Source organism: Urocitellus parryii, chromosome 6 (genome assembly GCF_045843805.1).
Source record: "Urocitellus parryii isolate mUroPar1 chromosome 6, mUroPar1.hap1, whole genome shotgun sequence".
Lineage (NCBI taxonomy): Eukaryota > Metazoa > Chordata > Mammalia > Rodentia > Sciuridae > Urocitellus > Urocitellus parryii.
Genome location: NC_135536.1, coordinates 155,923,215 through 155,951,106, shown reverse-complemented (window position 1 = coordinate 155,951,106; position 27,892 = coordinate 155,923,215). Strand labels below are relative to the sequence as shown.

General features: G+C 39.9%; 1 protein-coding gene and 1 non-coding gene across 2 annotated transcripts in view; one reads left to right on the top strand and one right to left on the bottom strand.

Moving 5' to 3' along the window:
* Rin2 (Ras and Rab interactor 2) overlaps nucleotides 1-27,892 on the top strand; it is a 219,159-nt gene that overhangs the window by 41,848 nt on the left and 149,419 nt on the right. The gene's annotated exons all lie outside the window — the stretch shown is intronic.
* Trnav-cac (transfer RNA valine (anticodon CAC)) lies at nucleotides 26,568-26,639 on the bottom strand. Its single transcript has one exon. It is a non-coding gene; the product is annotated as a tRNA-Val (tRNA).

Genomic DNA, 27,892 nt, shown 5'->3' with positions numbered 1-27,892 from the left:
GTTAAATGTGAGTTTTCTTGACAGTAATCACAATAGGATAAGGATGTGAATAGTTTCAGATATAAATACTGAAGCCTTATCTTGATGTTGAAAGCTTGTCTTTTGAGGCTGTTAAAAAGTAAATTAAAGCACAATAACATTTTAAAGAGTTTGAGCAATCAACAATTCATGAATCACACAGTTCTAAACCAGAAGTGGTGCTGGAGCTTCACCAAGGGAAATGAGGGGGGGTAGAGGGGGAAGGGCTTTTACAGGACGGATGTAAAGCAAAGAAAACATTTGTTTAAAATCATATGCTTGTCTTATTTGGTTTATCACATTGGAAATACAGGAAACAACTCAAGTTAAGTTTCACTTCTGTTTACAAATCAAGCAAAGCTTAGGTCACTTCGGAAACCTGACTGGTTTTGCCTGCTTAGGGATTTTTTAGACTTGGTCCCCACTGTAATGCACTTTAACAAAGCCCAGGATTTCTTTCTCACTTCCTCTGTCTTTCCTGTTAGATAAAACATCTTTATGTTTGACTTGTATGAATAAATAACTTCATTAAAATGCAACTAGACAATAACAGAGCTCTAAAACACCATATTTCACTAGGTTGTTATCCAAGTGGAAAAATTTCAAGGGAGGAGAAAACAGACATACACCACGGACAGAGAACTGACATTGGCATATGCTGTGGTTTGTCTTCACCAAAACTTACACGGAGGCTTGACTCCCTAAACGGCAGTGTTGAGAGTGTTTAGGCCTTTTAAGAGGTGTGGGCTTATTGGGTCAGATCCTTCATGAATGGATTAATGCAACTGAGGTCTTTCTCTTCTGGATTTTCCTATTAGGGATGCTCAATCTGTAGCTTAAATTAATAGCCATTGGGGATTAGGATTGTAGCTCAGTATTAGAGCGCTTGCCTAGCAAGTGTGAGGCAACACATATAAATAAATAAAATAAAGGTCCATCGACAACTAAAAAAATTTTTTTTTAAATTAATAGCCATTGATTTATCTCCTTGTTCAGCAGGTTGGCAACATGAGCTGAGATTGCCTGGTCTAAGTGAGCCTTCTGGGCTCCTTGTGCCTCTTTGATCCTCTGCCAGATGGTGGGGAGCTGACCTTGGGGCAGGCTTTGGTGGGGTGGCTCATCTCTGTTCTGCATGGCTCTCAACCTCCAGCAGGTTGGCTGAGCTGGTCCACATAGCAGCAAGGCTCCCAAAGAGGCAGCATAGCATGAAAGGCGCCTTGAGGCTTGAGCTTAAAAATGATGTCACTGCTGTCATATTCTTTTGATCAAAGCAAGTGACAGGCCAGGCCAGATTCAAGAGATGACAGTTTTAAGCCTTTGATGGGAGGAACTGCTAAGCCACCTTGCAAATTCAGGGAGCTTGGAGGTGTGGCTGTCTCTGTAACCTATAACGCCACTTAAAATGCAAATATTTTTACTGAGAGAATTAGAGGCTTTACAATAGAGATGGTGGAAAGAAAGCCATTTGTATGTTTCATAATGTGATATAAGCCACCTCACAGGATTGAACAAAGAGGATAGTAAAAAGGGACTGAGATAGATGCAGCATAGAAAAGTCATGGGTGACCCCATTTCTCCATCTCTCTAAGTCTGTGAAAGGGGGAATTGCGATATGGGCAGCAGAGCAGGGTCGACATTTGGTGATAGGAAGTTTCTTTTCCTTTGCTGTTATTTTCTCTCCTTGTCAGCTGGGGATAGCAAATGATGAGGGATTGGCAGACTGATTGGAGGGAAAGAATAAGCAGCTTCTTTCACCGCTGGGTCAATAGAAAGACACCCTCCCTGAATTTGACAAGCCTGAACTGATAGGGCACTATTTCTTCCTGCCTTCCAGCCGCTCACCTTCAGCTTCAGGCTCCACTTGGTTTATCTGATGGGTTTTGTGTGTTGGAAGAGTGTGGGGGCAACCTGACCCACATCTCCCACTGGACACCCCTCTTTTATATTGTTTGTATTACGGCTTCTCTCCCCTCGGTGCACTAGCATTTCACTAAGTATAATCAATGGAGAATGCTTTTTTGTTGTTCTCTATGCTGTTCAGTGAAAGGTGGGTGCTTGCATCAGCTGGCTGAGAATGTTAAAGTGATTTAACGTGAAAGACTATATTTCTAGTCGTATTCTCTCTCTCTTTTATTTTTCTCAATCCTATTCCATCCTTTCCAACATGAGCAGATGTAGCTTGGAAGCCTGAGAGTAAGGATAAATAAGTCTTGCTTGAAAATAAATAGCATTTATGGAAAGCTTGCCGTGAGTCAGGTCTTAAACATATTACATGTTCTTACCTCACACCAGGGAAGGGAGTGCTATTCTTGTCTCCATTTTACAGGTAAGAAAACTGAGGCTCGGGGAGATGAAGTCATATGTGTCATGGCATCTGACACATTCAATTGTGCCATGAGTGTTAGTCTTCCTTTGTAAAAATGATGCTGTGTCTTAGTTTGGGTCAAGAATTAGGGTACAGATATCTATATGGACAGTGATTCCCAGAAACAGAGTGAATTGGAAGTGAGATAAGAAGGGAGAACAAGACCACACAGTCTGCAACTATGAGCAGGTTACTGTGTAGGCTCTGGGCTCAGTCCCACTGGGCATTTTGGAATCATCCTACTAAGGGACACAACAGTTGACATATTTGTGGAGAAGTTTTTTAAAGCAATTGTGAGCATCATAATTATAATCCGTCTCTTGCTACCCATTAGCCCAGGGAAGGAAAGAAGGTAAAGTCTATTTTGCATTATTTCTTTGGTTTCTTGTACGTCCCCCATTGCTCTCTTCACTAGCTCTTATATGTGCCACCACCCCCAAACTCAGTGGGAATTTTGAAATAAGGTCTGTTTCACTCATGTCACTAAATGTTGACCCGGCAGAGGCTGATGTGGATTGGGCTCAGTGGGACAGATCTTGGTTGAGTAAAGCACACATCTAGGAGTTGGCTAATACAGGCTAGATTCAGCTAGATGACTGTGCTTCTGGCCTAGATGCAGCTCAGTTCCTTGCTGATGGCTAAGTTAAAGTTGGAAACACCTAAGTACGACCTAAGACCAGGTTGGTGGGCAGTTGCCACCTGAAGGCTCCTCTGTAGTCCAGGAGGAGGGCGAGTAGAAACCCAAGAGGCCTCTCAAAGCCTAAGCTTGGAATTGGCACACAGACACTTCTGAATTCTTCTAGTGGCCAAAGCATGTCTCATGGTCAAACCTAAGTCAAGGGGCAGAGTAATATATTCTGTCTTTGCTGGAAGAGTTTTTAAATTATTGACTTTAAAGCTAGTAAGGCAGTATACCATTCTTCCTCTGCCTTCTACCAAATTAGGCAACTATGGTGTGAAATTTAAAGCCAGTTTTATTGATCCCTTTGGGAAAAATCCCAAATCCTTAATGACATTTTACTTTGTTATTAATGGAAGATAAAAATGATATTAGGGGGCTGGGGTTGTGGCTCAGTGGTAGAGCACTTGCCTGGCATGTGTGAGGCACTGGATTTGATTCTCAGCACCACTTATAAATAAATTTTAAAAATAAAGTTCCATTGAAAACTAAAAAAAAAAAATTAAAATGATATTAAAAGCTGCATAACCTTAGGTTTCAGAAACCTCTTCATGATCTCAGACCTTAGCTGGGAATTAGCTTATCTTGTATGATGACTTTGTTCATCTTAGATTTATGAAGTGTTTGGAGTTGCTGAACTTGTTTCTCTCACAAGGCCAACCTGTTACCACCCCAGCAGCTGCCCAAAATGCTTTGACTTAGAATCAGCACACACCAGTTGCTCTAGCTTGTCAGAATGAAATAAGAGCAGCAAGTAGAATGAATTAAATTGTCAATTTTATAGATGTGTATGTTTTCCTACATTTTAGGCGAACGCTTTGAATTCTATAAAAATGTCACTTCTCTGCTTCTCTCAATACCTTGGCGCTCTCATCTGGCATGGATAAAATTTAGCTGGAAGAAGAAGAGGCAAAACTTTCATATTGGTTGGAATTTGCAGACATAAATTTGCAGGACTTTTTCCAATTTAGCATGGAAAAGGCTTGCTGTGTTATGCTTTTTGTGAGTTCTAAGTCATAAAGCATATGCTAGGAGTGGTATGACTTTGTGTTCCTGGCTGTGTGTAGAAGACCTGCAGAAGAAACCCAAGCATAGCACCATTAAATGTCTCATAAGTTATTTGTATTGCAGCATGGATTATCCAAGCAAACAGGCAAATGAGCACAGACCCCAAGATCAGTACCTTAATGATGCCCCCTTATTTGCCCTGATAGAGCATTCTCATTAAATTACAAATGAAATCATATGCCTTGTTAATACTGTTAAAATGCCTGTGTACTCAGTGGTTTCCATCTGTATAAATTCACAGGGAATGAGTGGAAAGTACCAAATATATGAGCCAATTAATAAATGTCACTTTTTGGTGGTGTCTTATTTTGAGGTTCCCCCCAAAGCAGACCCTGAGTTAAAGATTTAAATGCAAGTAATTCACTTGGTAAATTCCTTCCAGGAAGGATTGTGGGAATAGAAAGAGGTGGATATGGAAGGGAAAGCAACCAATATTCCTGATTCATATCTTGACTTATGATGGGGTAAAAGTCAGTAGAAATGATACACTGAATTTTGAATTTTGACCTTTTTCTGGGTTAGCAATATGTGCAGTACAACACTCTCTTGAGATTCTGGGCAGCAGCAGTGGGGCAGAGCTCCCAGTCAGCCATAGAACATAAAAGAACGAATAAGGCTCTCATTGGAGAAAATGCCCAACAGCTCTGCATATTTAAAGAGCCAGGGGTGGTCTGACAGTTATGACAGTTTAATGGTTGAAGGGTTTGACAGTTGGCATGGGGTGCTTTCTGATTGGTGGGTAAGGATCATGTGAGCCAGCAGGGCTAGTCTGATTGGTGGGTAAGGATCATGTGAGCCAGCAGGGCTCACCATTGGACGGCTCTTCTCAGGGGGATGGGGAAGTTAGTCTTTGGAGCTGGGGCGACTCCCAACAGAACATGAGAGAAAACAACTAATGTTTTCTACAGTGGACTGTGTTGCTAAGGTAGGATGTGTATTAAATGCATTTTTTAATTTTAATTTTTGAATTTTTTTGGTACCAGGGATTGAACTCGGGGGCACTCGGCCAAACACTGAGCCACATCCCCAGGCCTATTTTGTGTTTTATTTAGAGATGGGGTCTCACTGAGTTGCTAAGTGTCTCACTAATCTGCAGAGGTTGTCTTTGAACTCACTCTCCTCCTGCCTCAGCCTCCTTAGTTGCTGGTAGTACAGGCATGGGCCCCTGCATCTGACTTTTAAATGTATCTTTGACTTATGGCATTTTTACTTTATGGATGAGATGTGATCCCATTGGTCAAGGAGCATCTGTAATGCTAATGAGCAGGTTCCTACTGTGGGCAACTGGGGCTCAGTCCTACTGGGACATCTGGGAGATGGTATAAATTCATTGCAGGGTTGTTTTCACCCAAGGAGTGAGGGAGCTGGGTGTGTATCCAGGACAACTCTCATCCTTCTTTGGTTTCAAGTGGCAATGACCCCCTGGCATTTATGGACTACCCATGAGTGATCCAAATATGCTCCTATTCCCAGAGAATCAGGAAGAGTAGTCATGAGGACCTGTGGAGGGAAGCCCTAGACATATCTGGGAATGGTGCATGGTGAGGGGACATGTAACATTTGTTACAGGATTTTGAAGAGGTTTTGAGGAATGGATGGAAGGAATATATTGCTTTTAAAACTGAGGACAACAGAAGCTAAATACCTCCAATCATTATATAGCCAGTAAAAAAAAATAAAATAAAAAATAGAAAGAGCTGATGTAAAACTCTTTTGGAGTTATAGTTTTGAGTAGACGAAAAAACATAGTACATAACAGTGTTTAGAGTATGCTCCCATTTTTAAACAGCGTCATTTGGTTATGTTTACATATCATGACATTCACCCAGGTATACACATGAGTGATTTAATAAATTTATGCAGTTTTCTAGAAATTTCATGTAAATAGAATCATATAACAGATGGCCTTTTAGTGACAGACTACTTTTACTCAATATAATGTTATCAAGGTACCAATAGTTTGTTCCCTTTAGACTAATGATTAGTGTTTCATTGTATGAATATATCTCATTTTGCCTATCCATTTTTCAGTTGGTAGACATTGGGATTGTTTTTAGTTTTATTATTATGGATAATGCTGCTATGAACATCCACATACAAGTTTTATGTCTAGTTGTTTTGAGTAGAGTTTCTAGGTGATATGGTAAGTATATGCTTCTTTCTTTATAAAATTGCCAAACTGTTTTCCAAAGAGGATGCACCAGTTTATACCCCCAGCAGCTGTGTATGAGAGTTCCAGTCTCTCTGTGTGTTCCCCAACAGGTGGTATCCTCAGTCTCTTTTACTTTAGTCATTGTCATAAGAATGTAGTGGCATCTTATAGTGGTTTTAGCATTTCCCTAATGATTCATGGTGCAGAGCATCTTTCCACGGGCTTGTCATTCATATGCCTTCTTTGGTGATATGTCTGGGCATGCCTTTTGCTTATTTTCTGTTCTGTTATTTTCTTCTCATTGAGTGATGAGAGTTTGGAACATTCTAATTTTTCCTGTGAGTTCAAAATCATTTTCAAATAAAAAGTTAATAAGCTATTCTAGCACCCGTCACTTCCCCACCCCCACCAGAACGGCACACTCAGGAACTGTCTCACTAAAAGAATATTCACTAAAAGAATCAAAAGGAAGGGCAAGATCGGATCAGATTTTTAAATCTTGTGCCAGAAATAGTCATTGTCTGGCACAATGGATCTTTATTAAATCAAGACAAACTTCCTTGACAACTTTTTGTCTGTGAATAGGAAATTGGTGACTTAAAGGGTCCAGATGGTAGATAAAGAGAGATATGAAAGTGCTTTTTATTATCTTCCTTTCTTCAGTTCCTGCAGAAGTTACTCAGCTTCCTCAACCTTTTATCTTTGTATATGATTGAGAATCACTTGCTATGTGTTTTCCTAACAGTATAGGGTGAGACTGTGAGGATGGAGGGATTCAGCAGGAACCCAGGTACACGTGTGCTCCCTGACAGACTTGCCAGTTCACCCTACTCCAGGGTGGTCACCTGTACAATCAGCCCCATTTCTAGGTGTCTCCTCGCCACCACCAAACTCACTGCTTTTATCATTTTTCATAGAATAAGTGAACCAAATACATGCTGGTAGCTATTTATTGAGTTATAACAGAAATCAATGGTCTAATCAATCAATCACGGATAAAATGATGTGGAAAGGAAAGGTGTCTGATCCTTTTGTCATCTCCTGATTTAAGATCAGGTGGCTTTTTTTAACTAGCTTTTAATTTTTCAAATATTTAGTGAGCACCAACTATTTATTCTTTCATTCCTTTATAAAATCCCTATAGACGCCTACAATGTCCCAGACACTACATGAGGGTAGGTAGGGTTTATCAGTGAACAAAAATAGCAAAGCACATTCCCCTAAAGAGATTCCTATCCTAGAGGGAGAAATGAATGATACTAATAAAGCAAATAAATACACAATATATTTTAGGTTGTAACAAATATTACAAAATAAAATAAAACATAACAAAGAGGCAGAGATAGATGGTTACATAAAAGTTCTGGAAGGATATCCTTGAATTTGTTAATTTGAAGATTAACAAATAGACCTATAGATTTTTAAATCTGTATTATCTAATTTTCAATAACAAACTTGCAACACATAAATTTATAACCAAAATGTTGAAAATTTTCAACTGGAAAATAATGTGTCTTTATTGTCTGGGGTGTGGTCTCAACATGTTTTAGAAATTTCAAAATTTGAAAATATGAGACAGATAAACTAGAGAAAATCAGAATGTTTATAACCCGATGGGTGATTTATGTCTAATAAGTGACAAAATGTGTTAAGTAGGTCAGAACCGAAAAATGGTATTATTAAATGCAGGATACGGAGAACAAATATTTGAGACCGAATTACTGTTCCTGGTAGTGTTTTGTTATGTTTTTATTGGCAACTGGAGGGCAAATGTGTGTTTGAGAAGTCACACAGTAAAATACAAAGTAAAGGTTTTACTGATTTGGGTTGTTTGGTCAGAGAAGACTCCTAGATGTAGAAAATATCAAACAAAATAATTACTTTAAAACCTAACCGGCTATGTGCTTTGGACCCAACTCTCTGTAGCATCTGGATACATGAATGGATGGCCATATTGTACACTCACCCCATCCGTCTTTCCTCTGTCTCCTCCTCAGTTTTTCCACAAGCCTGAGTTTGCCTTTTCACTCGTTGAAATGACCTTCTCCCAAAAAGTGATATGTTTGTTTCTTGATATCACTACAAATTACCATAATGACCGCTCACAACACCTTCTCCCATCCAAGACATCTACCCAAAGCCTCTCCTTCCTCCCCTCACTGTTAAAGTCATTCAATCCCTGTTCTACACCAATTTTAAAATCCACTTGTCCATTGCTGGTGCCAGAATAAACCAAATCCTAACCAATATTAACTTCATAGTATGTTTTGTCAAGTTAGTCATGTCAGATTTCAGATTTCAAAGTAACTGATCCCCAAAACTTTGAAGCTCACTTTTAGTTTGTTTTTTTATTTGCTTTTTCATTTGATTCTGATGAGCCTACTTTTACTCTCTTATTGAGGATTCCTAGATAATTTATGACTGAAAAATCAAATTATGCTAGTTAAGAGAAGACCTACAATGAGGCAAGAATTCTATTCATGAAGGAAAAGTAATTTAAGCAAGTTAAATTTTTTTAAGTTTGATAGTATTCAATGAAAATGAAACAAGGTATTCAAAGGAATATTTGAGATTGGGCAAAAACGATTCTATTGGCTCCTCTTATGACAAACACCAGCTTCACTGAAAATAATTCACTTCTTTGTGAAACTACATGTGATATTATACTGGTTCAATTTTGCCATCAATAGATTTATTAGGCTCTGTTTTGAAAATTTGCTTTTCTTTTTCTTTTTTGGACTTTGAAAAAGCAGAAGTTACCCTGGCATGCACAGTGGGGTAATTTTTCATGCGTGAGTTTGTGTGTGGTTTTAGGCTTTCGTTGCTTTTTCCCCCCACTCCATCTTTTCTTTTAGTCGATGAGTCAGTGCTGGGCACTGTGATTCATCGCTGGCTGTTTCCTCTAGAGCACGCTAGACCACAGAGTCCTCTGGGAAACTAGTTGGTCATACATAAGCAAGATACCTAGCATGCCCATGACTAGTATCAGCTGTGGGAGCAGGGTAAAAGTGGTTGTAGCATCTTCCTTTGGAAGAAATAATGAAACCTCAGTTTGGGGGTTTGTGTGGTTTGCAGCGATGCATGGATTCACCTTTGTTCTACGACATACAGTGAATTCACCTGTATGTCGTAGAACAAAGGTGAATCCACTATTAAAAAAGACAAATGTCTCATTTGGTTAGGAAGCTTTTGGGAGGTGCCAAAATCAGGCACTGGAGAAAGGACAGTATCTTCAACAAATGGTGCTGGGAAAACTGGAAATCCATATGCAACAAAAATGAAAATGAATCCCTATTTCTCACCATGCACAAAAGTTAACTCAAAATGGATCAAGGGGGGCTGGGGATGTGGCTCAAGCGGTAGCGCGCTCACCTGGCATGCGTGCGGCCCGGGTTCGATCCTCAGCACCACATACCAACAAAGATGTTGTGTCCGCCGAGAACTAAAAAATAAATATTAAAAATTCTCTCTCTCTCTCTCTCTCTCTCTCTCTCTCTCTCTCTTTCTCCTCTCTCACTCTCTCTTTAAAAAAAAAAAAAATGGATCAAGGATCTAGGAATTAAACCAGAAACTCTGCGTCTAATAGAAGAAAAAGTAGGCCCTAATCTCCATCTCATAGGGCTAGACTCCAACTTCCTTAATAAGACGCCTATAGCACAAGAATTGAAACCAAGAATCAACAAATGGGATGGATTCAAACTAAAAAGTTTTTTCTCAGCAAAAGAAATAATCTGTAAGGTGAACAGGGAGCCTACATCCTGGGAGCAAATTTTTACCCTTTACACATCAGATGAAGCTCTAATCTCTAGGGTATATAAAGAGCTCAACAAGATAAGCACCCCCCCAAAAAAAACCCAAATAATCCAATCAATAAATGGGCCAAGGACCTGAACAGACACTTCTCAGAAGAGGATATACAATCATTCAACAAATATACAAAACAATGCTCATCGTCTCTAGTAATCAGAGAAATGCAAATCAAAACTACTCTAAGATACCATCTCACTTCAGTAAGAATGCCAGCTCTTATGAAGATAAACAACAACAAGTGTTGGCGAGGATGTGGGGGGAAAAGGTACACTCATACATTGCTGGTTGGACTGCAAACTAGTGCAGCCAATTTGGAAAGCAGTATGGAGATTCTTTGGAAGGCTGGGAATGGAACCACCATTTGACCCAGCTATTCCTCTTCTCGGACTATACCCAAAAGACCTGAAAACAGTATACCACAGGGACACAGCCACATCAATGTTTATAGCAGCACAATTCACAATAGCTAAACTATGGAGCCATCCTAGATGTCCTTCAGTGGATGAATGGATAAAAAAAATGTGGCATTTATATACAATGGAATATTACTCAGCACCAAAAAAGAATAAGATCATAGCATTTGCAGGGAAATGGATGGCATTAGAGAAGATTATGCTAAGTGAAGTTAGCTAATCCCAAAAAAACAAATGCTGAATGTTTTCTCTAAAATATAAGGGGGGTAACTCAAAGTGGGGTAGGGAGAGAGAGCAGGGGAGGAAGATTACCTCTAGATAGGGAATAAGGATGGGAGAGAAAGGGAGGGAGAAGGGGAACAGCAAGGATGGTGGAAGGAGACAGTCATTATTATACAAAATACATGTATAAAGATGTGAATTTGGTATATACCTTATATACAAACAGAGATATGATAAATTGTGGTATAAAGATGTATTAAGAATTATAATGCAAAAAAATCAATAAGAGAACTCATGTTAATGGCATAATTTGGTGTGAACATACTTTATATACAGAGTTACAAAAAATTGTGTTGTGAATGGATAATAATGAATGTAATCCATTCCACTATTGTCATGTATGAAAGAAATAAAAATAAAATAAAACACACAAAAAGAAGAAGAAGAAGCTTTGGGGGCACTCTTCTGCTCTTAGGAAACAGACTTCAGAGTTGATCACAGCCCCTTTGCCTATGGCATATGCATAGTGTCTGTGGATGCAGTTTTGAAAACCTTGGAACAGATTCGTTTATTTCAAACATTTTTATCTAAACTACTTGATTATGACGTCCAAAAATTTGAAGCCAAGGGATTTTTCTTCATAGACTAGATTTCTAAAGACATTCCTAAAGTCATATCTTAATCAACTCTGTTATTATCAATAGGTTTCCACTTATTTGTAACATTTCTCACTGATAGCTTTGACCCTCCACCCACCCACAAAGGGTAGACATGATTCTGCCTTCATCTGATATCACCTAACCTGAGAGTGCTTTGTCTGCTATCTGCAATAAAGAGAACTCTAATTTTTTTTTTTTTTAATTAGAGTAAAACCTGTGCAAGTAGTTACAACACTGGCTAGGCCAGTTAAATAGGGAAAACAGGGTATTAGAAGATCAAATTTTAGTTTGAGTCCTGGGTAGCATTGGGAAACTATTTTTACCTTCCTAGACCTCAGATTTCTTATAAGTCTCTTAGCGTGGAGAGTTAGAGATGGAAATGCCAACAGAAAAACAGTACACCCTGGTAAAGGTTGGACATGGTTGACCTGAAAATCAGAACTGGGTCACACAAACAAAAAGCCTGATCAAACATTAAGTGAACATAAAGTATAATGCAACCCTTGCAGAAACAAAGATTGCCAGCTTTATCCTGTTGAGACAAGAGAACCTTGGTTGGTATTTCTGCTGTGGCCTGCACTGTCAATCATGTGGTAGCTCGGGGTAATACAAAGCATAGTAACCTTCCCACTCGGAATTAGAATTTAAATGTTGACATGTGGTTGAGGATAGCGCTCTTGGGTGAAAATCAAGAACACACAAGTTCCAATCTCAGCTCTGACTCTGCCTGGCATTGAGATTTGGGGTATATAATTTTGCTTCCTGGGCCTCAACTTTTTCATCAATGGAATTGAATTAGGGGAAGACCTGCAGTATAATATGGAAAAGAATTTTGGGGCACCACACTGGGAAATAGTACCATAAGTAATTATCCAAGGTTTACAATGACAGAGAAAAGGGAAGTCAGTCAACCAGATATCCACTTTAATTGTACTCAAGGATCTCTCAGCTTTCTGCCAGGCTAATCACACTCTAAGAGTTGTAACTTACCAAACTCTAGAAGGTCATATTTGTTGGCAATATCATAAATAACACGCTAACCTGAGCATAGGCCATAAACCTAACTCAATTAATATCAGAGGATGCCCAGGTCTTAGATTATTCCCCCTAATTTGATAATTTTTAACTGTAAACTACAATGCCAGTTGTGTGGGTCTACCATGGAAGCTAATGCCTGGTGAGGAAACTGGAATACTTGCTATTCTGGAATTTGCAGACCAAGAAAAATATACAAATCTTAATTTTAGCATTGATTTTATTTTACTTTATTTTATTTTATTTTATTTTTGGTGGGGGGTTCTGGGATTGAACTCCAGGGCACTTGACCACTGAGCTACATCCCCAGCCATATTTTGTATTTTTATTTAGAGACAGGGTCTCGCTGAATTGCTTAGTGCCTCGTTTTGCTGTGGCTGCCTCAGCCTCCCAAGAGGCTGGGATTACAGGCGTGCACCACCGTTCCCAGCTAATTTTAGCATTGAGTTTTTTAGTATGTGTTTGGAGACAGAGGGAAACATTTTTTCATGTCTGTTATTTCTCATTGACTGCATGGTGTATTGTAGATGCTGCATCATATTGAATAGAAAAATGATTAAATGAATTATGGGCCATGTATCACCCTCTTCAGTACATAAAATGGAAAAGAAATAACTGAAAGATGAAAACTAGGTGTTTTAATTTAGGATTTTAAGATAGAGAGCACCCTTAAATGATTAAGAGAGGTACAGTATGAAAATAAAGCTTTTACTACCTGTAGATCCTGAGGGGGTACATTTCATGCCTGGAGACCATACAAATGGATATTGGGGTGCATGGGCAGGGAGAAAAAGAGAGGGAGAGAGGGAAACAGAGAGAGAGTGTGTGTGCCTCATTGGGCCTATTGATATGACAATAATTAATGCACACAGGTATAGATTGATGTGTCTAATAACACTCAAGGGTCCTTTGAGAATCTTCCCTTCCTCATGGTGCCCTTTATGGGGTCTGTGGGCATTTTGCACTAATAATTTTGTATTTTTTCTCATAAAGAGGGCTTCCAAAATAAAATAAGCCTCAGTCTTCCTAAAACCTAGATCTGCCCCTGCATGATGTAAACTTCATAAACTATTCAAGGAGCTTCTCAGAATCTCAGAAGAAATATTTTTATGAATTCTGGCTGCCAGGGACACAGTAGTAGACAACAAGAAAAAAAATGGCCTTTATCATTTGTAAAAATGAATCCAAGACATGAGTTACAGAAACTCAAGTCCCACCCATCATCCTCGAACAGAAAGGAACACTCAGAGGCTACTCTCTTAAACTCTATTTGAAGCTAATCCACCATGATTCCCTTGGCCAGGTGGAGGACCCACCCCTCGGCTGCAGTGGGTATTGAAATGCAATGGTTCTCAGTAGCTTGCTTTTTGACACACCTGCTCTAGGCCAGTGGGGACCTCCTCATCCAGAAGAAAACACCAGCAGGACCAAAGAAGGATACAAGGGTGTAAAGTGCAGCCCCTCCCCTCAACTCAAATGGTTTTACTATGTGGTGTGACTCATGTTGCACAGCTCCCTGTGGGGCCAGGCCAAGACCAGCCTTCACCTGTGGTGACAGTTCTGCTCTTTATTCTGCCCCACCCTGCTTTCCTTGTAAGATGCTCCCAATAATCCACATGCATCCGAATCCCCACCTTAGCTTCTGCTTCTAAGGAAATCTGATTTAGGACTCAGCCTTTCTCAACAGGCTCCATCAAATGGTTGATCAGCATATTCTTGATCTTCCCTAGCCATTCAAAGCCCTTTAATTTCCTTGGCAGTTCATTCCATGTGTAGGAAGCTCCAATTATTAGATAGATCTTTCTTAACCTGAGCCAAGTAGGTGGAGCCTAATTTTAAGAAGGCAGATTCCTCCCCTCACCCCAATCCCCTTCCCACTCTTCCCTTTAACCTAAACCTTCCCAGGTTCTTCTGCTAACCACCCTCCGCTGTCTTTTTGGACAGATTTTATTCTTCTTTTACTTCTTGGAGTCTTTCCTTATCTCAATTCGGTGTGGTAGAGTCCCACCATTGGTGCCCATCGATACTGAGCCCTACTGTCTCACTGAGAGCTGATTCATGGAAGTGCTTTGGATAAGCCTAAATGCTTATCATTTACTCAAGCAACTCTATCATCTTGGGCTAAGCTGGAACTTCACACTAGAGTCCCTTTCACACATGCCCTGGAGAGGCTGCACCTTCTCCCAGCAGGTGCTCTGCAGTGTTCCCTGAACTCCACTCCCTGGAGTTCGCATTGTCTGCTACATTTCGTTTTGTGAACCTATTGTCTCAACTAGTTGAACTGTATTTTGTATCCTCATTGTGTTTTCTGGTCCTATTTTTTCCAAAGTGTTACAAATATCACTAGATAGAGCTCAGAAAATTTCTGGATAGAACTCCAATTAACATTTTTTTACATCTTTATTTTAATTCTTATGAATTTCATTTTTGGTATAAATATGTAATTAGCACACAAATCCATTAAATGACTTTGACATCAATTTGAGTTAAAAAGTGAGCAATTTCAAGGAAAATCCTTAATCCCTTACAGTACACGGTGTTAGGAATTGTGAGTGCACTATATGAGTGACTGATACTTAGGAAACATTGAACTATAAAATTTACTGTTTCTCTCCAAGATGTTTGTCAAATTAACATCCACAAAACACCTCTCCTTTAGCTTTTAAATAAACATCCCAGGCAGCACAGGCTGGTTTTTTGGGGTAGCAATTTAGCTACTAAGGCTTTTTGTGGGGGGATACTTAGTCACTGTATCATCATCCTCTTATGCATAGTTTTTCATTTAGCTAAAAAAGTGTCATTATTTGTCACTCATTTTTTGACATTCAGATTTATATAACAATTTTTTTTTACATTTTTTTAAGTCTAATAGCTCTGCCAAACACATAAGAACTGTTAGCTAAACTGATAGGGCTTATCTCTGAAAACTCAAACTGACCCCTGAATATGACCACTTTTTGTGGTCACCAAACACTATGACACCAAAAATCTCATCCAGAGTCATATATAAAATGGCCCTCAGCTTCATAACAGGGAAGCAAACTGGTCAAGAAGCAGCAAAGGTTGCTCAAAGAATGGGAGAACTCAAAGTTTACTTTTATGCTGGCAGGCCCAGAGGGGATCAAACTCCAAATTCTGAGCCCCCTGCCGCCCCCCCCCCCAGTTTCTTAAAACATTTATAGGCTATCTGGTGCCATAAAATTTCAAATCTGCAGAAGGTCCTGCCTGGGGTCTCTAGCAGGAAGCAGAGAGCAATAAAGGGGAGAAACTGGCCCTTCTCACAGGTCTCAAGCCTTGTGCCTGAAGCCTCTCACAGGGGTGTTGACACTTCAAAAGTCTGGACTTCTAAGGAGAGTTATTTACAATCCAAAAGGTAGGGACCTATGATTAATCAGGTTCCCTGAAGAAAGGCTGACAGAAGGGAGGGCAACTAACCCTTTCCCAGGCATCAGTTTATCAGGATAACATTCTTGTAAAAATTCATTTTACAATGAGGTGTTCTTTGGGCATGACATTTTCTGTTTTGGGAACCAGGGCTGTATATTATCTACTGACTTTGTCCAGCACCTTCTTAGTTCTCTTTAATGTTAAAAGATGGTCACAAATAATCTCACATACTTCTTATCTTTAGCCACAGCTTTGCATGTGATGGAGATGGAAATGCCTATAGAGCATTCAGATACCCTCTTGCAACCACCTTCTGGACTTTAGGATTCAATCTACGTATTAATAGATTCTTCCCAACCTAGTAGTCTTTATTCAATCATACTAAGTGAATTCAGTACTTAAATGGGCAAGGAATTTAGTAGATTCCCTTTGTTCTATAACTATTCAACCTTACTGTATTTTACAAGCATCTTCACAAATTTATTTTATGGTTCTCTGAGCTCTTTTTGTTTGTAACACACTCTCTTTCTGGACATTATTTTTTAAGACATTATTAATATAGATCCACTCCACTATTTGGGATTCACCTATGTCTCTGGAACCTTTACCATACTTTTGTCCTTTCTAGCTATTGGCTCATTGCAACGTTGTCCATACACACACGTTAATCCATCCATCTGCTTGTTGTGATCCTTCTCCTTTAGTGATTTGATTTGCTTATTTGTCATTGTGGTGTCTGAACCTCACTTGCCAGAACTCCCCATTCTGCTTGATGGGAACTAAGACACTTTTTTTATAGACTCCAGCTCACCTTTAAACTTCTTGAAATCTCTGCTCATAAATGACAAAATCCCCAGCCTGACGAGGTTTCCCATTCTTAGCTGTCATGGCCATGAAGTTGACGTGAGAGTTGCCTCTCCCAGTGCCCATCACTTCCACTTCTCCAGTCAGTGCCTCCTTGCTGATTGGAAGTAAGTCAAGAATAGAAGTTCTTCTCACTACTTTCTCAATCTTCTAAAGATTGAATCTGCCAGGGAGTTAGGTCAAGGGAGTGTCATCCATGTTTTCATCACAGCAGTGCCATGAGAATGTGTGTGAATAATCGGATCCCACCACCAGTGGTGTCTTCTACCTCTCCTCCTGATTTCTATAGCAGGATACATTCCTCACTTCCTGCCTTTGACAGGTGGCTGTGATGTTATGTCATTAGGTAGCTCTTTGGTGCTTTTTCTCCCCTTCATTCATTCTTACTTTCCAACATGAAAACTCATGCACAAATACATAGGATTTGTTAAAAAAAATCGATTTCTTTTCAAGGATGTGGGGAAAGAGATACACTCATATATTGTTGATGGCACTGCCATTTGCTGCAACCACTCGGGAAAGAAGTATGGAGATTCCTCAGAAAACTTGGAATGGAACCACAATTTGACTCAGGTCTCCCACTCCTCTCAGTATAGACCCAAAGGACCTAAAATCAGCATACTACAATGATGTGGCCACATCAATGCTTATAGCAGCTCAATTCACAATAGTTAAGCTATGTAACCAACCTAGATGCCCTTCAAGAGATGGATGAATAAAAAGACTGTGTTATATATACACAATGGAATAATATTACTCAACCCAACCATAAAAAGAGTGAAATTATGGTATTTGCCAGTAAGTGATTGGATCTGGAGACTATCATGCTGAGTGAAATAAGCCAATACCAAAAAAAAAAAAAAAGCCAAATGTTCTCTCTGATATTCAGATGCTAACACACAGTAAGAGGGGAGGATAGAAGTACTTTGGATTAGGCAAAGGGGAATGAAGGGAAGGGAAGGGGGATGGGAATAGCAAAGACAGTAGAATGAATGGGACATAACTTTCCCATGTTCATATAGTAATACATGACCAGTGTAACTCCACATCATGTACCACTAAAAGAAAGGGAAGTTATACTCCAGGTATGTATAATATGTCAGGATACTACTGTCATGTATAACTAAAAAGAACAAATAAAAAATTTTAAATGGATATCTTATGAACAGAACACCAGAAAGTGGTATTCTCATATAGTGGGAGAACGCTATACCTCAGCAGGTGGTCTTCACCACATTGTTCAAGGATGATGCATAAAAGAAGGGCCAAGACAGTATTTCAATGTCAATGTCTCTCTATCATGTTGTAACCACAGCCCATTCCTTTCAATCTCACGGACTTTTATGAGGTTCTGTTGAGTAGATCGTTCCATCCAACATCCCTAGATTCATGCCTGCCTCTCTGTGACTCAGTTGGGTTTAACAACTGGCCTGGCCCAATCAGTTATGTTCTCTCAGGCTCCCTTGCTAACTGGCTTCCTGCTAGTTTTGGCTGATGTGAAGCCCTGGTGGATATTGTGGGTAAAAGGAAAAGAAAAGTCTGGGCAATTCAACAGGGTTTATTAATGATTCAAAATGTGTGTCTCATCAAAATTTACAGATTATCTGAGATCATCATTAGAGAATAATTCCATCTGGAAATGGTAGGCCCATGTATGCCAAGAGGCTATTGAAATTTACACCCATGAAATGGGAAATATTTGGTGAGAGGTTCATGGAGGTTATGATTGGTCTGTGTCTTGAAGAATACATAAGCATTTTCCTGGCAGATATATTCATAATGGACATTCTAGAAAGTGAAGAGTAGATGAACATTTATAGAAACCCAAAGTTTTAGAGTGTGTTTATATATATTTAATGTTAGAAAATAGACAGACAGGCTGGGCCCAGCATATGAAAGACCCTCTTTATTCTCATTGTAAAGGAGTTTGTCTTCCTCCTATAGGTGAACTCCAGGAACCCTGGAGCTCTAGAGGGCAAAAGATTGGGGAAACCAATCTATGTTAAAACAACTCCATTTATAATCTACTTTGTATACTGGGTTTCTATAGCACACAGACAGTCCCTGGCTTCCACTTGTTCAGCTTATGATTTTTTTTTTTTTTTTACTTCACAATGGTGTAAAAGTGACATGATTTCAGTAGAAATCCCATTTCTGATTTGAATTTTAATCTCATCCCAGGTTACCGAATACAACACTGTCTTGCAATGCTTAACTGAAAGCTAATGTAATGTAAGCTAATGTGAGCAGGTTTAGGTAGTCTGGGCTAGGCTAGGATAAATGGGTAGGTTAAGCGTATTAAATGCTTTTTTAACTTGGGATATTTTCAATTTACACTGAGACATAGCCCCATCCTAAATTGTGCCTCAGCATCGTGCTTGATGAATGTATACTGTGGGGCTTATAGTGTTCACAATCCACTGTTGTGGGTGACAGGATATGTGGTGGTCAGCGTTTTTAGATGCATACTACTGAATGGCCTCTAGCTGGTTTAGGCAGAAAGAGGTACAGAGGAATTGTGGGTGGATCCAAAAGTCGGCTTCAGACTAAGCTTCCTAAGAGATTCCCATGATGGCACAACAGAATCATCCTCTTAAGGGGCTGGTTAACTGTAACCAGGGTCAGGAGGCCGCTGAATCAGGAAATTTCCTCCCTAGCTGCTGCTTACAGCCACACCAGCTCTGTTATGGCCCCGACTCTAAAATGAGGCCCCTGACCCTGCCCGCATCTCTCAGTTCCCAACAAAACCTTTCGTGAGCTCATCTTGGAAGTGTTTTATTTTTGAATTCTGTGTTAAAAAGATGGGAATTATCCCTCAAGGCATTGTCAATGTGTAGGGAATATGGTCCAAAGATGTGGGACATACACAAGTGGCAGGTGTCCAGATACGTATTTTTTAAAGGAAACAAGTAAAGGATGAAATTTACATTTTTAGATATCATTTTGATGCAATCATTTGGTTTTTCAGCCAAGGTCAATCCTAATGACTTTGTATGAGGTTCTGAGACTGCTGGTTTCTTTAGTTTCAGTTTTGTTTGTTTTTTTTAACAAGTCCCTGCATCCAAGTTAGTAGTTCATTAATTTTTTGTTTGTTTGTTTGTTTTGTTTTGGTACCAGGTATTAAACCCAGAGGCGGTTTACCACTGAGCCACATCCCCAGCCCTTTTACTTTTTAAGACAGGGTCTCACTAAGTTGCTGGGGCTAGCTTTGAACTTGTGATCCTCCTGCCTCAGCCTCCTGAGTGAGTCAGTGGGATTACAGGCATGTACCACAGCTCCTGGTGAGTGGTTCATTAACGTTTATGCCACATCCCAAATCAGTGTTTCTAGTTGCAAGGTGTGACATTGAAATACTGTCTTGGCCCTTCTTTTATGTATCATCCTTAAACACCTGCTAAGGTATAGAGTTCTCCCACTATATGAGAAAGACCCTAAAAGTATAAAAGTAATAGTCAGCCATAGATCTTAGCCCTTGGCAATGTTATTTTTTATACAAGCAAATGTTTATCACAACATACTGCAGGCCAATAATTCTGTCTTCAGGACCCTAAATGTGGTTGGGCTGGAATTTCCTGTTATTGTGGAATAGAGCATTTGTAATTGTTGCATTATGTGTTGCTGAAATGAGTGAAGCATCATTAGTGTAGTAACCCTCTGATGTGCCTCCTGATCTCCCCTCAAGGAGGGACTTCTTGCTCAGTTGCTGGGAATTCTGACAACAGGCATCCTTCAATATCGATATTTTAAGGGTACCATAGCTACAGAGAGCTACCTAACGCAAAGTCTTAGCTATAACCAGGAACACTAACATCCAATGACCAATGGTGAGGGGGGGTAAAATGGCATGACATTTCAACCCACCTCAGGACTCCTCCAGGGTTCCCACACGGGGCTGACTATGCCTGTACTTCCTCTCCACTTACCCCTCTGCCCACTTGCTTCTGTCCCCTCCATTCCACAAACAGTGATCATGGGATTCATAAACCTATGCATACTAACCTGTCTTGGAGTCTGGTTCCTAGAGACCTAACCTGAAATAATTAGTATCTGTGGGAAGCAAATCAACAAGCATTCCAAGTGATGCTCCACCTTTCAAAGGCATTGAATTTGCCTTAGGAACTTACAATTGCCAATTGCTGTCAATAAGGTAATCTCTGGTGCGTGTGCTCAGAAGTAGTTTTCTTCATTTAAAAACTCGGTGTAAATTTTTACATTAATTTTTTAAATCTGAAAAGCATGAACTCTAATGATACACATGGTAAGATATTTAAGGGAAAGCAAAAATATCTGCAGTTAACTTTCAAATGCAAAAAAGATAGGATGGGTTGAGGATGTAGAGATGGATAAATAAGTGATAAAACAAGTATACAATTGTCCTTTAGAAGTTTGGTTTCAAGACCTCTCTAGGAGACCAAAATATGACCATGCTCAAGTCCTTTACATAAAATGGTGTAGTATTTGCAAGTAACCTATGTAATCCTCTTGTATACTTTAAATTATATCTAGATGACTTATAATACCTATTACAATATAAATGCTCTATAAATAGTTATTATACTGTCGTATTTAGGAAATAATGACAAGGAAAAAGTACAGGCACAATTTTTCCCCCAGATATTTCAATTGTGATTGAATTCACAGTTAGAGAACCCAGGAATGTGGAGTGCTGAATGTATGCCAAAATGGTAAAATCAGATAGTGTGTTGATAGATGTCCAATGAAAATTTCTTTCTTTCAGAGGAGACCCTCAGGGTTATACAAAATTACATACAAGAGGAAGTGAGGGGAAAGGGAAAAATAATACAAGGGGGAGAAATGAATTACAGTAGAGGGGGTAGAGAGAGAAGAGGGGAGGGGATGGGAGGGGAGGGGGGATAGTAGAGAATAGGAAAGGCAGCAGAATACAACAGACACTAGTATGGCAATATGTAAATCAATGGAAGTGTAACTGATGTGATTCTGCAATCTGTATACGGGGTAAAAATGGGAGTTCATAACCCACTTGAATCAAAGTGTGAAATATGATATATCAAGAACTATGTAATGTTTTGAACAACCAACAATAAAAAAAAAGGAAAAAAAAGAAAATTTCTTTCAGGCTTTCTCTTTTTGAAAAAAAAAATAACATATTAGAAAAATAACTAGGTACAACTGTCCTAGGAAGGGCAAACTGAGAAGCTTTTATGAACTTATTTTAGAGATAAATTCAAATCTAGAACCAGAGAGTATACCAGTGTGATTTCCCTGATAAACCGAAACCATCATTTATTCTGCAAACATTTACTGAGCATGTGCTATGAGCACATAAATATACAGTAAGTGATCCAGAGAGGAAAAAAGAAATAGAAAAACTTTATTCTGTAGGTTTATTATAGTAGAGAAAACAGCTATATAAAGAGTTAGATAATAAGTTGTTTATACCATATTATTCTAGACTTTTAAAATACTTTTATTAATTCCACTGTACAGATGTTTCTGGCAATGAAAATGATAATAATGGCAGCTACTTCCACAATGCCCACCATGTCCCTGACAAAGTTCCAGGGACTTCACACATTTTGACACATCTGTTCCATACACTTGTGTGGCCAGGAGAATGTGCCCACAGACGTGGAACTGAAGGGAATGTAATTGACCCAGGGTGTCAGCTGCTGCACTCTCCAATTCCGCACTGAATTCCCAGGTGGATGACAGAGCCCAGTAGGGATGATGGTGAAGAAGATCCATTTCCGAGAGTCATGGGACTCCTCAGTCAGCCAGGGCTGGCTGGCTCCATGACACCCTGATGGCCCTGCCAACCCCTCTTGCCTGCATGGTAGTCTATGGTGCTTTCTTCACCCTTCCTTCTGTTTCTCTCTTACAGGGACAAAAGCTGCATTATATGCAGCTTGGTGGCACTCATGGCTTTCCCAGGTTCCTTCCCCACTGCTCCCCTTAGGCATTGCTCCTAATAAAATTTTTTCACATTTAGTCCTATCTTGATGCTTATATCTCAGAGGACCTGGAAGAGCATATTACTCTTGAGTAGAACTATTATTATCTCCATTTTATGGATGAGTAAATTGAGGCATGGGATTGCAGGGCTGAGCCAGAATTCTGACCTCTGTCCTCTGGCAACATCTTCTTTCCTAATAAGATGATCCTTATGAATTAGAAATATGGCCTTTAGGGGCTTTCATTAATAATGGTAATAATAGTGACAACTTATATTAATGGTGCATGCAATGTTATCTACACAGTAACCTTGTGGGTAGGTATTATTGTTATTTTGCCGTGCTAGGGATTGACCCCAGGGCTCAGGCATGCTAGGCAGATATTTTACCTCTGAGTTACTCCCCCAGGCTCTATCATCTCCAGTTTTAAACCAGGCAACTGAAGATTAGAGAGATCCTATACCTTCCCCCTGTCACATGCTAAAAACTGCTCAAAGTCAAATCTGGATCCTCCCTTATAATATTACTTTCAAGCCTTGCTCTTGACCTGAATCAAACTGCCTACATTTCTACCAAGAAATTTGGTATTTGAATCAGACACAGTGGTGGATGCCTGTGACCCCAGTGACTTGGGAAGCTGAGGCAGGAGGATTGCAAATTCAAGGCCAGCCTGGGCATCTTAGTTTGAGACCTTGTCTCAAAAAAATATTTTTTCAAAGGCTGTGGATGTGGTTCAATGGTAGAGTGCTTGCCTACCATGTGGGAAGCCCTGGTTTCCAACCCCAATACTAGGAGAAAAAAAGGTGTGTGTGTGGGGGGGGGGGATTTGGTATTTAAAAAATCTGATCCCTTAAAAGATGATTGGCACCAAGAAGAACAATGCTTGAAGTTACATTCAACTTTAAGTCAGTAGTGTGATTCTTTTGGAGCAGGCCTTGAAATTATGGAAATACATAAGTATAGTATATGAGATTTTGAGGCAAAGGAGAAGCTCTGGATAAGTCCTGTATCACAGCTGTAGAAAGTGGGTACTTGAAATACAGAGGATCCTGAGAAAGAGACCATGGCAACGGTCTGTTGATCAGAAGAGGCCTCCCCAAAGTAAGCTGCCTGGGCTACCAGTTGTCCTTGATGACTGGGTTTGATTGTCTAATGGTTTTCCTGCAGTTTTCCCTGTGTGTCTTGCTTTCTGATGCTTTGACACCTGGAACTTTGCTGACCCAGGGAACTTCCTTCTAAGGTCTAATTCACAGAGATCATAAAGAGGTCACCTGTGAGCATGATGATCACATGCAAACCACTTGATCCACAGCTCACACCCAACCACTCCTTTGTTGTGCTTTCACACTCTGGGCCTCTTACTGTTCACACGCCACCTAAACATCCCAGGGCCAGATACCTGACAATTAAGGAGAGCCGCTATCATAGTCTGTTTGCATTGCCATAACAAAGTGCCACAGGCTGGGTGATTTATAAACAGTAGAAATTTATTTCTCATGATTCTGAGGTTGGGAGATCGAAGTTCAGTGAACTGGCAGGTTCAGTGTCTGGTGACGGCTGCTCTTTCTTCCAAGATGGTGCCTTCTTGCCGTGTCCTCTGGAGTGGAGGAACATTGTGTCTTCACATGATGCAAAGGATGGAAGGGGCCAACTTGCTCCCTCAGTGCCTTTAATAAACCACTAATTCATTCAAGAGGGCAGAGCCTTCGTGGCCAAATCATCCTCTAAGAGTCCTTCCCCTTAATACTGTTTTTTTTTTTTTTTTAAATTAGTTACACATGACAGTACAATGACCTTGACATATCATACATTTGAATCAGATGGGGTATAATTTCTCATTTTTCTGAGTGTACAGGTTGCGGAGTCACATTGGTCATGGAGTCACGTATAAACACACCACAATACTGTTTTTATTAGTGATTAAGTTTCAACATGAATTTTGGAGGGATACAGAGAGTCAAACTATACCAGCCCCTAGGCCACAGAGCTCACTGAAATTTAAACTGGTTAATCTTAACCCTGTTTACCCTTCCTTTCCTGTTCCTTCCTCTAGAAACCCCGTTTCTCATTTACCCTCTGCCTCCTGACAGTCCCTGGCACTTCCCCATGCGGCCCCCTGTGGCATTGCATATCCCCTCCCAGTCACATCTGTGAGTATCTTAGTTTGTTTTCCATGGCTGTTACAGAATACCTGATACTGGGTAATTTATAAAGCAAAGAGGTTTATTTAGATCACAGTTCTGGAGGCTAGAAGTCCAAGATGTAGAGGGCATATCTATTTGGCTTCTGTTGATGGCTTTGAAGAAGAAGAGCAAGTAGGGGCGTGCTAAGAGAGAAGGAGACAAGGGGGGCCAGATGCTTTAAAACAACCTGCCTTGAGATAAATGACCCACTCCCATGGGAATTAGACTAATTTTTTCATGAAGGCAGAAACCACATGACCCCAATCACTCTAAAAGGCCTCATCATTTCTCAATATCATTACATTGGCGATCAAGTCTAAAACCGGTTTTGGTGGGGGCAAGCCACATTCAAACCATAGCACTGAGTAACAGGGCATTTTTTCCATGGCTGTCATCTCCTGATCTTTTGGCCTTGCCACACTGAAAAAAAAAATAATAAAATTTATGTTTTTAAAAAGTCAGTTAAGTACAAACATCCCTGGTTGTCTAGTTTCTCTGAGTCATTGTTTGCAACTTGTTGAACTCTTAAAATAGCAAAAATGCTGACAATGTTTTGCCCTCAAGTACTTGGTTCCCGTAATCTCACGTGCATAGTGAACAGAACAAAAGATGATTCTGTAAAAGTAGGTGAGTATTAGCAGTTCTGTTGGGTCCCACTGGATCCCTCAGCCCACTCTGCTGGGAGTGGTTGGCTGCTAACTGGTACCCCTCCCCAGGAGAGTGTCCCTTGCAGGGGAGGGGAACAGCCCACACCAGTGGCTGTCTAGCCTAGGGGTTTGAAAAGGCAGCCCCTGGCCTCCATGCAGGAGGCCTCTGGCTCAGCTCAAACCTCATCTCAGCTCAGAGATGAGGCTGACTTCCTGCTGAGACCCTATTTCCCCACCCCCTCTTGCTTACCCCACTCCTCTTATCCTGAGCTTTCTCTTCTTTTTTTTTTTTTTTAATTTATTTATTGGTATGTGGTGCTGAGAATCGAACCCAGTGCCTCACACGTGCTAGGTAAGTGCTCTACCATTGAGCCACAATCCCAGCCCCCTGAGCTGTTCTTGAAACCACTTGCCCAAGGATCCTCGCCTCAGATTCTGAGTGACAATTGCAGTGGCCCTGTTTACCTTCCGGTATGCATCAGATGAAATGCAAAGTGACCATGAGCTGGGGAGTAGAGCTCCCCCCTTGTGTGGACTAGTTATGAACCATTGGGTGAATCCTGCTAATCTCTCTAGTACTGACTGTCATAGCTAATTAAAGGATGAGCTTATAGGCAACTTCCTAAATATCCCATCTCTAAAGAACAATGAAGAAACCACTAGTGCAGTTAGCAAATTACATACCAGCCATTTCACACCTCTCCCTTCAACTTTTTACTTAAGTGACAAGATAAAATGGGGGCCCATTTTGCCAATGTAGATGCTGATGATGATGGGAAATAACAGTGAGGAAGGACAGCCCGCATTGTGGGACCTTTATTTTGTACCAGGTATTCTGCTGAGCACAGGGAGGATGAATGCCCAAATTACTCAGCTAGTCAGCAGCAGTGTCCAGTCCTGACACATATAACTACCCCAACAAACAATTATGCTCCTGATATCCCCATCCAGACTCTGCCCTCTGCCTACGCTACCCCTGTGAAATGTGAGGAGTGAATTCAGAATGTGGGTGTGAAGGGAGGTGGGCTGACCCTGTGGGTTATATTTACTCTTCAGGATTCACAAGTATGCACATTAGGAAATTAAATTATCTTCTGTTTTTAAAGTTGCATAATAAATAATACTCATTATTAGTGTGATACTGGGAATTGAACCCAGGGCCTTTCGCATGTGAGGCAAACACTCTACCAACTGAGCTGTATCCTCAGCCCCACTCATCATTCTTTTCACAATATGTCTCCAAATATAGCTTAGAAAGATTTCTTGGACTAACTCCCACACTGCATGAATAACTTCCTCAATGTCTGCATTAGTATTTATGTAAACTATCTATAGCACCTTATTTTTCTGTTAATGTATATGTAGTGGTGATGGAAAGTATCTATGCATGTGTGCATATGAAATATATATGCATGTGTTTGTATGCACATATGTATTTAGAGGCTTTCATCTGTAAATGTTTTTATATACAAATTTGTTAATTTTTTTTGAGAACAGAGATTTTTTAATATCTTCAACAACAACACATGTATTACTTTAAACAAGATCAGGCAAAAAATAATAATAATAATAAATGCCCACTAAGTTACAAAGGAAATAAATGGAATTTCATCTCATTTACATGAAGCGATTAGAAATTTGGCTTTTAGAAAGCCAGACGGTAGGATAAGTAAATTTAGGTTAAAGAAAGTCAGCAGAGGCAGTTTCTCTTGAAAGCCATTTTCTCTTAAATACAAGTAAAAATGATCTCTCTTCGAGTATGAGAGCAAATATGAATGGGAAATTGAGTGTGTGTTCAGAATTAAATTTTTTCAATTATTCTATTTAGTGAACCAGGATGGGTAGGAAGTCCCTGAGTTCAATCTTTTGTAACACCCCCCTGCCAAAAAAAAAAGAATGCAAGTCAGTGAGGGATGCCATGATGCATCTTTGCAGTCTTGGCACTGTGCAAAAACCAACACAGCTGGGTGCCTTAATTTATTTGGTTCATGGTTGGGCTATCTTGAACAACCAGACAAGTTCACTCATCCTGTGCACTCAGAGGAACACCTAAGCTCTGCATCAGCCTGGTGCACAACAGACCGTTCCCATAATGTCCTCCCATGAAGTTATAGTTCTGCACATCCATACTGATTGTGCGGATCCTTGGGGAAATGCAATTAACTTCCTGAAAGCCCCAGCAATTATAATGTTGAACCTAATAGACCCCTTTTCTTTCATGTTAATTCTTGTTTCAATCATTTAAAGTTACAGTAAATTCATAAGTGACTATTTGCTAATTAGGCTTGACACCAAAACTAAAGAATCCTCAACTCCCACATCAGCAACTTAAAACTTATAGCACTGTAAGATGTGCGCTTTAATGAAGAAATTTGTAATTCTTGTTACGTATCACCAGCATGTTCTTCAGAAAATGAAATTAATTAGATTTAACTTAATTTTTCACAGTTATGTGGC